Genomic DNA, 14,862 nt, shown 5'->3' with positions numbered 1-14,862 from the left:
CTTGCTGCTTGGAGGAATGGCCAGACCATAACTGCAGACTTATACTTCCTGAGAGCTTGAAGGTCCCTTCTCTCCTGGCCTATGTAACTTCTTCCATAGCTGTCTCCAATTGCTCTTGGCTTCTTCACCTGTGGGGGGGTGGGGGTGGGGCTTGGGGAGGCCCTGCCTAGGGAGCTGTGTTCTAAGGGAATAGACAGGATAGCTTACCTATCCTAGCACAGTACCATGGCCCACCTGGCCAGGGTAAGAACAACATGCCCAGAATGGCATCTGTTGAAAGTGAAGCCTATTTTGAGGAGATACTTGCTGTATCTATGAGATAATCTCTCCCACGGGGCAGATGCCCAGCCCTTCCAGGTAGTGAAATGTCAAGTGTTCAAACAGAGGGCTGAGTTGGAGGAGGCTCTCCTGGGATGGCACGTGGGGGTGGCTCCAGGGTGGACGGATGGAAAGGAAGAGTCATCCTACCTCTATTTATGATACGGCAAGAATATGAGACAGAGGAACATGAGAAAGGCCATTTGAGGTCACACATGTGACCACCTATACCAGATTCTCTTTCTGACATTTGTTTCTAGGGATGCGCTGGACATGAAGCCTTCTTACCAGTCAGTGGTGCTTTCCCACGCAGCCTAGAAAAGAGGAGGGCTAGGAGGGGCCTCCCAGTTCCGAATCCCGGCCTCACTGCTGACCTGCAATGTGACTTGAACCTTAACCTCTCTGAGATTTAACTTCCATCCTGTAAAATGAATATATGGATACTTACCCTGCCAACCTCATAAGATTTTTCTGGAGGCAAAACCCCTATCTACAAATAATTTGTTAATGATTCCATAGAGAAGCCTGTGCCAGAACGTAAATCAGTGGTCACTAAACACACAGTTTAGTTCAGAGGATAGTTGGTGTATGGTCAGGCCACTCAGGATGGCTGTTCTCTCACTCCCTGTACACCCCCTGCCTGACCAGTGCCTGTTTCACCTACACCCTACTCACAACGCTGACCTTCCTGCATAATCGCCCCAGGCCCCAGTTAGTGACTGTTCTTATCAAAGGGGCAGTGCATGCCCCTCTGCTGGTTTCCCTGGTAACCGATGAGCCAACCTGACGTCAACTCCCCTTATAACTGGCAATCTCCCCCACCCCAGGAGTGAAGACTTCTGCCATGCCATGCCCTGCCCACCATCTACCACACAACGTGGGGTGTCACTCCAGGACCTTGCCTAAGTCATATACGCTCCCCCATCCATTAAACCACTGATGTCTCTGTTACTGATTCCAGGCTCTTTCTTCAGTCTTGAAGCTGGGCAAGTACAGCCTTGCAGGCCTACAGGATGCAGCCCAACAGTTTGTTTATCATAAGACTTCCTTGTTGAAGGAAGCAGTGCTGGGAGAGTTCCTTAGCCCTTTGAGTAGCACTGCTGTAAACATTATACCTATGGGTAGCTCTCGTCTTAAATGCTGTTATCCTAGCTACCATATTCTCTCCCCTGGCCCCACCAGCCTAGCCACCTGTTGAACACCTATTATTTTTCAAGATGTAGCTCAAGCATCTCCCACCTAGATCGCCAGTCCCCTCCTCCTTGGGCCTTTACTGTATGGCAATTATGAATGCAATATCTGTCCCCCAACTAGGCGGTGACATTCTTGAGGTCACATTCATCTCTGTGTCCAGAGACTGGCACAGAGGAGGTGCCCAATGTGCACTCATCAAATAAAATAAAATTTAGAAATATGAGATATGATAAAATGGAATATTACTAAGCCATGAAAATGAATGAAATAATGCCATTTGCAGCAACATGGATGGGCCAAGAGATTATATTAAGTGACCTAAGTCAGACAGAAAGACAAATAGCATATGATGTCACTTATATGTGGAATCTAAAAGAAATGATACAAATGAACTTATTTACAAAACAGAAATAGACTCACAGACATAGAAAACAAACTTATGGTTACTAGAGGGGCTAGGGGTGGGGGGAGATAAATTAGGAATTTGGAATTAACATATGCACACTACTGTATATAAAATAGATAAGCAACAAGGACCTACTGTAGAGCACAGAGAACTATACATAATATCTTGTTATAACCTATAATGGAAAAGAATCTGAAAAAGAATACATCTATATAAATATATATGTATAACTTAAAATGTATGTAATCACTTTGCTGTACACTTGAAACTGACAAAACATTGTAAATTAACTATACTTCAATAAAAAAATAATCTGAAATAAAAAGTGAGATGTGCTCCATCCCTGTCTATTTCTTAGGCGGGTGCCGTTAAATCTGTTAAAGAGCCTGAACGGTCGAGGTGTGGTGGTTGAGAGGCAGCTCTGCTTGGAGGCTGGGAAATAAATGAGGCACTGACCCTTTGAAGTTGAAAGATTCTGTGGAGCTCTATTTATTCAACACACAAGTATTGGTCACCTACCATGTCCCAGGCATGGTGTGAGGCATTGGGAATACAACTATGAACGAAATGCAGCATCAGTTCTCCAGAACCTGCACGACCTAGTCTCCATGTCAGTATCACCTTATGGAAGGAAGTGGAGTCTCGGATGCCTGGACTTCCACCATTGGTGTGTCCACCTCATGATCCTGGGTGTTAATAATATGGACTTGATCCAAGTCTTGCTTTCTGAGAAATCCCTCAGAGCCTCACCTGCAGGTAAGGAAGAGGTTTGCTATTTAGATGGCAGAAAGGAGAGGTAAGGGTCAAGGAAGGGCAACAAAGGGTTGGGGGAGGGGATGCAAGGCTCAGTCTGATTCTTTCAAGGCAGAGCTTGCTCTCCCGGCATCTACCTGGCTACCCTCGTCCTATCTCTAGATGCCGCTCCTGCACTCGCTTGTCCCTGTCTTCTTTGGGCCACCTCCCTCCGTCTACATGTTACATCATCATGGCACTCACTAAGCTCCTTTGTATTATAATAATTTGTTTATATGTCTGCTTCTCTTCCTGGGCTGTGAGTTCCCTGAGGCACAAACCAAGTTTCAGTCTTCTCATCTCTTGCCGAGTGTGTCTATTTCTTGAATAAATGGATAATTATCTCCACTTATACAAATGCAGACCCAGGTTCAGAAATACTGTGTCCTGCCTAATGTCACAGCACGTGAGCCAGATCTTCTGAATCCAGCCACACCCAGCAGGTTGGCCCTGGGGACTATAATTAGAAAATCCCTACTCCAGATCAACTTTCCTGTTCTGAGAAGTAGAAACCGAGGCCAACAAGGGGATCTGTGTTGTGAAAGTTTGAAAATAATGGCCAACTGGGGGTTCTGAATCAAGTTCTCTGGTCTTCAGGTCAGTAAATCTGGAAGTCATTCTGGACATTGCCCTCTGTTTCACCCGTCATCCTATACTCAAAGCATTCCTAAGTCGGGTGGATTCTGCCTCTTCACACCTCTCATTTCTCTCTCACCATCGTCACTGAATCAACTAAGACCCTCAGCAGCCTTCTAATTACTGGTCCTCCTCCAGTGACTCCTGCTGCAGCCAGAGTGGTCTTTCTAGAATGCAACCCCAATCATGCCCCTCCCCTTGTGGAAACCTTCCTATGGTACCCAGTGTCCCAGGAATCAATCTAAAGCCGCACCTTGGCATCCTTTCCATCTGACTTCGCACCTCTCCAACGCTCTCTCACCCTTCAACCCCTGTACTCAGGGAGCTGCCCCAGGCTATCTTCCCCCTGCCCAGCTCCAGCCTTTAAAACTTTCTCCCTCTGCTCTGGAGCTTTGTGTTTCAGTTCTGAGCCCTGGGAACTAGATCTTTCTCTGACCCAGTCCCTTTACGTTGGTGAACTGGTTACACATCTGCCTGGCTTTGCTTATTGTTTCAGACTCACGCTGATGCTCTGTCAACCCCTGTTGGCAGATCTAAGAGCATCCCCATCCCTCCCTTCATGCCCCCCCACACACACTCTGTGAGCTTCTCCCGTCCCCAAGTTGCCAGTCTGGGTCTCTCCATTCCAGTTCTCACTTGTCTGGAAGACCCTATCAGAATGAATGAATGGGTGAACCAGGAATGAATGAGTACATTTCTGTACTTTCTCCCTTACTTCCTGTTCAGATTCCCAGGGCCCTCATCCTGTGCCATGGTTCTTAGACGAGTCTCGCTACAGTTCCTCTTAGCCCAGGCCTAATCTCCCTGAAGTGGCCCATTCTCCAAAATAATCTCAACTTTCCTTGCTCTAACCCCAAGTCAAAATGTCCCTCCCTATCAGGGTGGCTGATATGGAGAAAGGGCACAGGCATAAGCCTCAGGAGGCATAGAGTTTAGTCCCAGCCCTGTCCCTTAACCCCCGTGGAGCTGTCACTTAGAGGTTTCCCCTTCCAGAATCACTTGAGGTTCAGTAAGATCATAATCGTGGCAGATAGCCATTTGTGCAAAATTTAAGGCCCAGAGAAAAGCTGAAATTGTGGGCATGGCTTTCCTCTATCCTGATGCCCCAGGCCTGCCTGTCTTCCTGAATTGAAGCCCACCAACCCACTGCTTCTTTTTTGCTTTCCCCAGTCTCCATGCCCAAACTGGGCTTGGTAACGTAGAGCTCCCCATCAGAACCGCCGGCAGGGCAAGTCCTAGCAATGAGGCTGTCCCAGGCTGACACTCAAGCACTTTGCCTTGTTTTATGGTTCGCAGTCCTCACAACATCTTTCTGAGTCAGGCTGAGCCGGTGTTAATATCCCCATTTTATAGCTAAGGAATCCAAACTCCAAAATGTGGAAAAACCTGTTCACGAACACAGAACTGAGTGGCAGAACCAGGATTCAACACCAGGTTTCTTGAACCTAAAGTTGTATTGCTGCCCCTATAGACCAAAGTAATGGAATTGACCACGGCCCCTGACCCCTTTATTCCTTCCCTTCCTTCCTGCCTTCCTTCCATTTCCTGGAATGTTGGGAATATGAAAAGACTGGCTCAGGGGCAGGGGACTTAATCCAAGGTGATGAGAAGCGTCTTTGACAGACACAGACCTCACAAAGAGCGTTGGGGGCCCAGGGCGGGGAGCTGGTATGTCGCTTTGCTTGCAGACAGAAACGTACATCTTTCAAATGGACTTGTAAGCCTCATCCAAATAACCATGCATGAGGAGGGGAGCAATCATCACCTCTACAGGAGAACGTGCTTCAGTTTGCCCATCCTGTATTAGATTCCATTCAAACTTGATATGAAAAGCTCCCAGGGGTGAGAAAGATGACAGGTACCACTTCCAGGCCCCTCTCTCAAGGCTGTTTTGAAGGGCAGCCTGTCATCCGGCATAGGGGATGGCTGACATTCCTCTCTGGGGCAAACTAGGAGTGGTCTAGACCTGTCCCAACAGCTGTGGGTGAAGATTCTTGGCCCTGCAGAAGAGACTGGGGTCGCCTTGTGCAGACAGATTTGGGCTGGGCCCAGGCAGCTCCACAAATGAGCCCTGGGCACCAAAGGGGAATAGCTCAGAAGTTCTCCTTTCCAAGGAATCACTCACAGCAGCAGCCCTAGAAAATCCACCACACCCCCACTCCTGGCTGGTACCCGAGGCTAGGGTGCCCTACCTTCACTGACCCTGGGTTCTAAGGCGATCCCGTTAGCGTAGCACTCGCCCTGAAGTGGTCACTGACCAGTGTCATTTCACCGCTCTGTCTTGGTTTCCTCCGCTGCAAGGGCAATGATAATACCCACCCTGCCCTGCGGTGAAGATGACAGGAGCTCTGAAGATGACAGGAGCTCATCCAAGTGAAAGTGTTTTGCAGATTCTAAGCTGTGATTATGGGAATGATTATTATCAAGATCATTAGGGTCACTGCCTGGTTTGGGTCCGGAGACCCAGTCAGTGAATCCAGGAGGAGTCTGAAGGCAATCTGGGAGTCACAGGGCCGCCGTACTGATTAAAATGTGCTTGTCTGCCATTGGAGGGCTAGAGAGAGAAGGGGGCTGCGGTCCTTTCAGAGAGGGATGCAATAGAGCGTTTCCGGGTCCCCTTTCTGGAGGAAGAGGGATGGGATGGAGGCGCCAGTGTAGTGAGTTCCCTGCACATGCTGCTCAGTGCTGTTCGTGGTCACAGTCCTGGGAACAGCACCTGGACCCAGCTGACACTAATTGGTTTTCATGGCAAGTGTGGATCCTCAGCAGAAGTGCTAAATGGCTGGCAGAGCTCCTGTTTCTGAGCCTCCCCAGATGGGACCCACCGAGAGGAGGGGGCTAGGAACCAGCCCCAGGCCCCTGGATTTCCATTCTCAGGTCTCAGCCCACTTAACCACTGGCACAGTTTCCGTCTACACAGCATCCAAGGCTCCCAGCGTAAGAGGACCTACAAACACTGATTCTATCACTTGTGGGGTCAGCTCTATGAGTCACACCAAATTGGGTGGATTCAAGAACCAACTCAAAGCAGCTTAATGTTCAAATCCAAGTACGATCGCCTAAAAGAGCTTAATATTAAGAGTTCGGGTTCTAGGGTAAGATACACTTGGACTCAAATTCTTAAGTCATCCATTTACAATTTGGGGGATCTAGAACAGGTTTTCTTATCTTTCAAATGGTAAAATATAATAGTACTAACCTCTTTGGGTTGTGAAGAATGAATGGGATAATAGAGGTGCCTGACACGTAGCCAGTATTCAATATATTTTTGTGGTTTTGGATTTCTTCATCTAAGATGCTTTCACTCTAGAAGGCAGATAAATAAGGCACTGACTAAAATTATTTTTCATAAGAAAATTAGTCTAATTGCCCAAGCTAGAAACCTAAGTGTCATCCTTAACTCCTCCCTCGCGCTCACTCACGAAGACCAATCAGCCAGGTACAGCTCTCAAATATCTCGCGCTCACTCACGAAGGCCAATCAGCCAGGTACAGCTCTCAAATATCTTTCATATCTGTTCCCTTTTCAAGGCCACTCACCAATTCAAGCCATGATAACATGCCACCTGTACTGCAGTATTCGCCTCTTTATTGATCAGTTTATTCATCAAAGACATGTGCACTTGGCAATTAGAGTTCATCATATGAGATAACCACTGCTTCTAGAAGGAACAAAATGATGTGGTCCTGTGCTGCGCTGCTCTAGGTAAGTGTACCATTTCAAGTAGACTGTTAAAATTGCTGAGCATGCCTTGAGGTTCTCCTTAACTTCCGGTTCATGATCTGGTTCCTGCCTCTCTCTCCAGCTTTCCTTCTTGATTCTCCCCTCATGGTACTGTGTAAGTTCATCAGACGGAATTACTTGCTGTTTGCTGGACAAGTCATGCTCTCTTTTTCTTTGCACATGTTATCCCCCCTGCTTTTAAAACCCTTCACCTTCTTCATCTGGGAAAATCCTACTGGTCCTTTGGACTCAGCTGAGGTGTCACTTTCTTTGGGAAGCCTCTCCCCTCCTGCCCCCAACACACATACTTCAAGAGTAGATTAGGCGCCCCATCCCCTAAGCTCCCAGGACATCTTTTTAATTCATTCTTTCATAGCACTTGTCACACTCTTTGGTTGGTCTCCTCCCCTCCCCACCCCCACTCCTCCACCCCATAGATGGCAAATGCCTTGAGGACAAAGATACATCTTAAAGCCTCTTTTCATATCACACTCTGAGTGGTACCTAAACAGGGACAGGTGCTGCTGAACTTGGGGACGAGCACAACCATTCTATCAGAATTCCTGCAGAGGGCTGCCTTCTAGGGCTGCCTTAGAGCCTCTGCTTATTTTTGTAACCACAGGTCAGTGGGCAACAGTCACCTACTGTAAATTTACAGCCCAAATGACTCCTCCAAGGCAGTCCAAAGGGGGATTGGACTGATTTCAAGCTGCATTTCAATTTTTGTAACACTGAGTCTCTTTCATATTTGCCTTTGTTTCTGGGGCACAGCTCTCAAAACAACAAACGGAAGCCTAAGATTCCCAGGTTCCCTCTCCTTACCATGCTGAGATGGCCGAAGCCTGCCTAAGTTCTCAGCCTCTTACCTGACGCTTTCTGCTTGACTAATCAGCATGACACCATGCAACTTATGAATAGACAAATGCTTTGTGGAGAAAAGCATCTCAAATTGTCAAAATCACTTCACTGTGCTCCTTTCTCTCTTGGTCCTTCCATCCTGGCTCCCTTGGTGGTCCTGAACTTCAATTTGTGCTCAAAGCTCTGCTTAACCACCGCATTGCTTTCTGCTTGGCTTCTCAGTCTCTCAACCTAAACTAATTATGAGCTGGCAAATCCCTTGACGAGAGGGTAGAATATCAGGCTCACCTCAACCAGAGTTTCCTCTTCACTCAGAGACCTTGTCCCCTCAAGTCCTGGTTTCCACAGTAACACTCTAATTCCTTTAGCTGTTTTTAAAGTATAGCCCATCTGTTGTTTGTTTGTTTGTTTGTCAGTGGGAGGTTTGGTCTCCTGCAAATCGGTCTGATGCAGCTGACACCACTGAAAGTAAAGTCGGTTATTCCTCCTTTTTAAACAAAATTCCACTTAAAGGTGATTTTCACCTTAAGACAAATTCTGAATGGGTTTTTAAGATGATAAAAATTTATCTGAATTACTATATGGTGAAGGGTCATGAAGCAAATCAAACCCTATGAACTTGGGGTTCAAGAGAGAGAACAGCCATTTAAATACTGTGGGCAATTCTGTTTAATAAACCAGTCTATGTAATAAACGTGCTCCAGAAGGAATGTGAGATGGGAGCCATGAATCTCAGGCTCCCTCGGTCAGCTTCAGTTTGAGATACTTGCCATTCTACATGTGATGCTAGATAGAATGACACAGTACAATGCTTGTCTGTCTAAAAGGCAGCTCCTTCATCTGAAGGAATGGCAGGACGGCATCTGTATAGGATGCAATGGTTGTGTTGGACTTACTGAAAAATGGCATTTCAGTCTCCAAAATGATAGTTTATAAGAGACTGTCTATGCTACTTTGAATTCTATGCAAATTTCTCCTTGTATGCTAACTCTCAAGGTCTAGCTCTGTATCAAATTTAACTCAACCCATGCGGCACCCATTTTTCTGCTCTAATTACCTCACAGAACCAGTGCTGAGGAAAAGAGCCTTTACAGAGAAGGGTCATCATTCCCTCCTAGAAGTCTGGGCGGTGGGAGCCACTCTCAGGAATAAGAAGAGAGGACAGAAATCCAGAGTCACTTTCTGCTCTCATGTCAACATGAAGTCAGGAGCTGAAAAAAAGCAATGGAAAGATACCTTGATCTTTGTTAATTCCCCACATTTAAAAAAATATCCTCAGCATGTTTTCCTTGGGTGATTGAAATGAAAAGGGCCTCTCTGGATGAATGGAGAACCTCGAGGATTGGGAAGTGGCAGCACTGAAGGACATGGGCCAGTGTACTGAGTGTCTAGGATCCACCGTTGGGGGATAGGGGGAAGGAGGGAAACCTCAGCAGGAAAGCTGGGCTTCATCAAGCTTTACCTTAAGGATTGTGGGCATTTATTATAATTGTATAAAAAATTTACTTTAAAATTTGATAAGTTATTTCAGGTGGGCACGAGACCCTTATGCATGATATAAGAAAAGAAATTTTGTTTTTTTCTGAGGAGACGAGAGAAGAAGGAGGGAGAAAGGGTGGAGTTGGGAGGAGATGGGGTATAAGGGAGATGGAGAAAGAGCCGGAAAGAAAGAGAGAGGCTAGGACAAGGTAGGTCGAAGATTCTGTGCTACTCCATGCTGGGGATGCTGAAGGAGGCTTTGAGAATCATGTTTTATAAATGTTCCCTTTAAAGTCCTCCTATTAGTTTGCTAATGCTGCCACAACAAAGTACCACATACTGGGTGGCTTAAAGAGAAGTGTGTTGTCTCACAGCTCTGGAGGCTGGAAGTTCGAAAACCAAGGTGTCGGCAGGGTTGGTTCCTTCAGGGGGCCGTGAGCTGTTCCATGCTTTTCCCCTAGCTTCTGGTGATTTGCTGGAAATCTTTGGTGTACCCTAGCTTTTAGAAGCATCCCCCTGATCTCTACTTCATCTTCACATGGTTCTTCTTGGGTATAGGTCTGCCTCCAAATTTCCCCTTTTTATAAGGAAGCTAGTCATATTAGATTAAGACCCACCTTAATGACTTCATTTTAACTTGATGGTCTCTGTAAAGAACTTGCCTCCAGATGAGATGGCGTTATGAGGTACTGGGGTTAGGACCCCAGTACCTCATAATGGGGGGGACACAATTCAATGCATAATAGCCTTTCTCTCACTCCTCACCAAATCACAAGGGCTCATAGGACCTGGATTTTAGCAGAAGTCCCACAGCTAAGACCATGTACAGCCAGAGACAGCACAGGAGCTACAAGAAGGAGCTCAGGGGGCGAAGGGGCCACGGGCTCACAGAAAACTTGAAGAAGTCTTCACACGTCTACCGGCTGCCACACCAGGTGTTACAGACAACTTTACAGAAAATTTCATTGAAAGCACAGGTCAATGTTTTATTACAATCTTGTGGCAGGTGAAAAGGCCTCCAGTCGACGAATTCAAAGATTCACTTTTGGTAGGGTTTTTTTTTTTTTTTTTTTTTTAGGCGAGGAGAATAGTTACATCATTATTGTAACATAAAATAATTACATTTTATGTTACAAAAAGAAAAGAAAGATTATTTGGTTAAACATTTGGCTAAACATTAAGACCATTGGCAAGTAGGAGGTTAGGTGATTAGATTCCCAGAACAAAGTTTAATCTAGTTAAATTTGATCAGAAAATTGATTAGTTAAGCATTTTATCAGGAGCACTCATTTCTTCCCAGAAGTAGATTTTGAATTATATTAATCAAAAAGATTCTGGGGATTCCCTGGTGGTCCAGTGGTTAGGAATCAGTGTTTTCACTGCCTAGGGCCCGGGGAACTAAGATCTCACAAGGCATACTGCGAGGCCAAAAACAAGAAAAAAAGGTTCTGCCCTAGACCAGATTTCAAATGTTTTTTTTCTCTGGCAGGGGTTCCTACCTATTCAGCTCCAGCTGACATCCAGGAGGCATTCTAAGGATCTCAAGTCCCACCAGCACCTCTTTAACAAACACTTCTTCACCGCCTCTGCCCTCAGAGTCTGCCCTGCACTGTGTTCTCCACTGGAGCAGCTCCAGCCCTACCTGTCCTCATGCTCCCGGAAATGGGAGTTATTCTCCTCTTACAAAATTCAGACTTCTTCTCAAGGCCCCGTGCCTTCCTGCCTCTCTCTCACCTGACCTCAGTCCACCTCCTCTTGGCTCACTGTTCTCCATCCACAGGTCTAGAACATCCTTACTGTTCTGTAGACCTGTCCAGCTCACTGCTGTTTGGGGTCTTTGCACCGGCTCTTCCCTCCGCCTAGAGCGTTCTTCTGCAGGGTCGGCTCCTCCCACCATTCGGAGCTCAGTTCCAAGACCCCTCCTCAAGGATGCTTTCCTTATCCCTCTCCCAATGACCCTCCATCCTTTACCCTGTTCACTTTCTTCACGGCACTTAGCACCATCTGCCTTTGTCTTGTCCTGTTCTCTTGTCTGCCTTCCCTACCAGACTGTTAGATGCATCTGGACAAGAAACGGGTCTGTTCGCCACAGTATCCAACTGTCTGGCTCATGTAATAGATGCTCAGCAAATTGTTGGTGAATGTTCAATAAGTATCTGTTGGTGAATGTTTAATAAATATATGGAGAAACTGCGGCTCAGAGTAGTTAAGTAATTTGCATAACATCACACAGCATTAAGTGATGGAGTGGGGAAACTATCAGTAGTTTGACTCACTCTTAAGGCCCTACTCTTTTCACTAATCATCTCTGTCTTCTTTATCTCTTAACCCTGGGGGACCTCAACACTTCTTTGTTGTTAGTCTATGGGCCAGACCCTGTAAGAGTTAATTTCCTCTCTCATTTCCTCTTGACCCAGAGGCCACAAATCCCTTCTGATGCTGTGGGTCCCCTGGACAGTCCTTTGATACCCAATTTGCTCGGAACTGGTTGCCCTTCCTTCCAAAGCACGAGACACTCACTGGGCATCCCCGAAGCCTCTCTTTTTCTCCACCTCAGAAGCCTTTCACTCCACACTCACGCAGCAAATGGTCATTAAAAGCCTTCTCTGGGCCAGGCCTCTTCTAGGCGCTGCCAAGTCATCCCTGCTTCTCTCAATCAGGGCTTTCTGTCACCGTGCTGCTTCATCCTATTTCCTTCTCAGTGTCTCTAAAACACAAATAAATGAGTAACCGTTTCTATCTTTTCTCTTTTTAAGCCTCTTTCCTGCAGGGTCTCAGGCCCAGGGCCCTGTTCACACCTGCCTGGTCTTGTCCCCCCGGGGAGGCAGAAAACAATTCGTCCCAGCTCAGAACAAGCATTAGCATATCAAACACTCTGGTTTACATTGTGGTTACTCCCACTCAGCACAACCCCTGAGGCTCAAATCCAAATGGATTTTGAGGTAAATGGTTTCATGTATTATATTTCCATAAAAGGTGCCTGGTAGGATGCAGACACACAAACCCTGTGGCAACATCTCAGACTTTCTCTGTCAACTCCAACCCAGATACTGAGTGCTGGGCGGTGGAGGGGGTAAGTTGGATTGGCCTGGCCTTGCTTCTTCTCAGGCATTAGTCCAGGACAAGTCTAAAATTAGCCCCACCCCCTCCCAATGCTAAAAGTCAGCTGGAGCAACGTGGGGCCAGTTACTTTTAGAAACCATCACTTTGGGGCTTAGGGCTGAGCAACAGAAACAGGTGTTGGAAACTGGGCCTGGAACCTGCAAGGCAGGAAAGAAGAGCCGGATCAAGTTCAGGAGCCTGGATCAGAATGCCAGATCCAGGGACAAGGGCTGCAAATCCAGACTGATGCAGTGGCCGCGGTCAGATCAAGGAGAAATAGCAGAAAACCAAGCCAGAGCTGCCTGTAGCTCTTATTGCAATGCTAAGGCAGGGTGGGGCTGGTAGGTACAGGAAAGGAAGGAAGCAGACGTTTATTAGGTACAGTGGGTACCAAATGCTTTATATGTGGTGTCTTGTGGAATCTCATTGGTAGGAACTATTACTTTGCCTCTTTTACCGTTGACTAATGGAATGTCAGAGCTGTTCAGTAAGTTAGCCAACATCACACAACCAATACATGGCAAAGCAGGGATTCAAACCCTAGCTTATTTAACATAAGGCCTGGCTGCCTCTAGGAGCAGCAGGAAGGGAGATTTCAGATCCACCCACAACCCATGAGAATGTACCACGAAGTTGCCTGACCAATATTTCTCACATCCTAATTTCCTGGGGAGCCTTGACAAAAGTACCAATGCCTGGGTACCATCGCCCAGAGGTTCTATGTAATTGCTCTGGGGCAGGGCTTAAGAATAGGTATTTTACAGCAGATTCTCTTATGCCACCTGGGTCGAGAACAAGGCTCTACGCTTGGTTGCTGACCAGTTCCCCTAGGGCAAGCTGGAGAAAAAAGGTGGGGATAGATGTTTATGCCCGACTTATCTGGGTTCCACTCCAGAGGGGCAGGGTACCTAGTCAGCCATGGCATTTTCCACAGAAGATTCTCTGGTTGAGGGTTGGTCTTCTCAAATTCTGAAGTCAGTTAAAGAATTGAAACTCATTCCCACACTGTGCAGTAGAAGCTAACACAACATCGTAAAGCAACTATACTCCAATAAAAATTAATTTTAAAAAAGTTTAAAAAAATACAAAGACAGATGAAACTAAAAAAATAAAATTAAATTAAAACGCTTTCCCACAAAGAGAGGGTGGAAGCCAGGAACCTGGGGACTTAGGATTCTGTAAAGCAGAAATTTTCAAAGAAGAGAGGAGTAGAATCAGCATCATCTATCATTCTAACATGTCACTGTGCCCATTTCATCAAACCTTTATAGAGGGAGGAGACTCCCTCAATGTAACTGGCAGGGCTCCCTGCCCAGGAGTGAGAAGTACAGGTGAGTCCACTTCTGATCTCACTCAGGAATGTCTACTCTGGCACAGTTAACTCACAGCTTCTATGCAGTTTAGCACTTGATTATGTATCTTTGGTGTCCTTTTGATTTCTAATTGCTTCATATTTAATTACTTCAAGTCTTGCTTTCTTTGAAGTCTCCTGGAGAGCATGGACTGTATCATGTAGGATACAGAAAATAACATCTGAAAAACTTCTCATAGTCTTAGCTGGGACATCTTCGGGTCCTCATGATTGCATACTGGCATCATCTTGGAAATTAAAAACAATACTAATGCCTGGGTCCCAATCCTTGAGAATGTGATTTAATTGGGCTGGGATGTGGCATGAACATCATGACTTTTCAAATATGCACGGATAATTAGAATATGCACCCAAGGCTGAGAAACAAAATTGAAGGATAATAAAAAGCTATGTGAAAAAAAGTTACAAAAATGGTTATGTCTCTGAGGAGAAAAATGGGATTATTTGATTTATTTTTTTATTTTTAATTTATTTTTGCGGTACGCGGGCCTCTCACTGTTGTGGCCTCTCCCATTGCGGAACACAGGCTCCGGACGCGCAGGCTCAGCGGCCATGGCTCACGGGCTTAGCCACTCCGCGGCATGTGGGATCCTCGTGGACCAGGGCACGAACCCGTGTCCCCTGTATCGGCAGGCGGACTCTCAACCACTGCGCCACTAGGGAAGCCCGATTTATTTTATTTTTGCTAATCTGTGTTCTCTATTTCCTTCTCCACATTGGTTATATAATTTTAAAAATAAGACCAAAACAAAAATGAAACTGGATTAGGTATTCCTAAAATTGTTTAATTTTTTCAGAGATAGATCACTGATGATAACTTGTACCAAGTTGGAATGGGTCCTGATCAGACACTATTCTCACTCACTCAGCAAATATTTATTGAGAGCCTGCTGTATTCCACATGATAGACACTGAACGTATAAGAGTGAATTTTACAAGCACAATCCCTGCTCTCATGAAGTCTACATCTAACGGGGAAGAT

The sequence above is a fragment of the Delphinus delphis genome, chromosome 8 (genome assembly GCF_949987515.2).
Source record: "Delphinus delphis chromosome 8, mDelDel1.2, whole genome shotgun sequence".
Lineage (NCBI taxonomy): Eukaryota > Metazoa > Chordata > Mammalia > Artiodactyla > Delphinidae > Delphinus > Delphinus delphis.
This window is presented reverse-complemented; position numbering follows the sequence as displayed.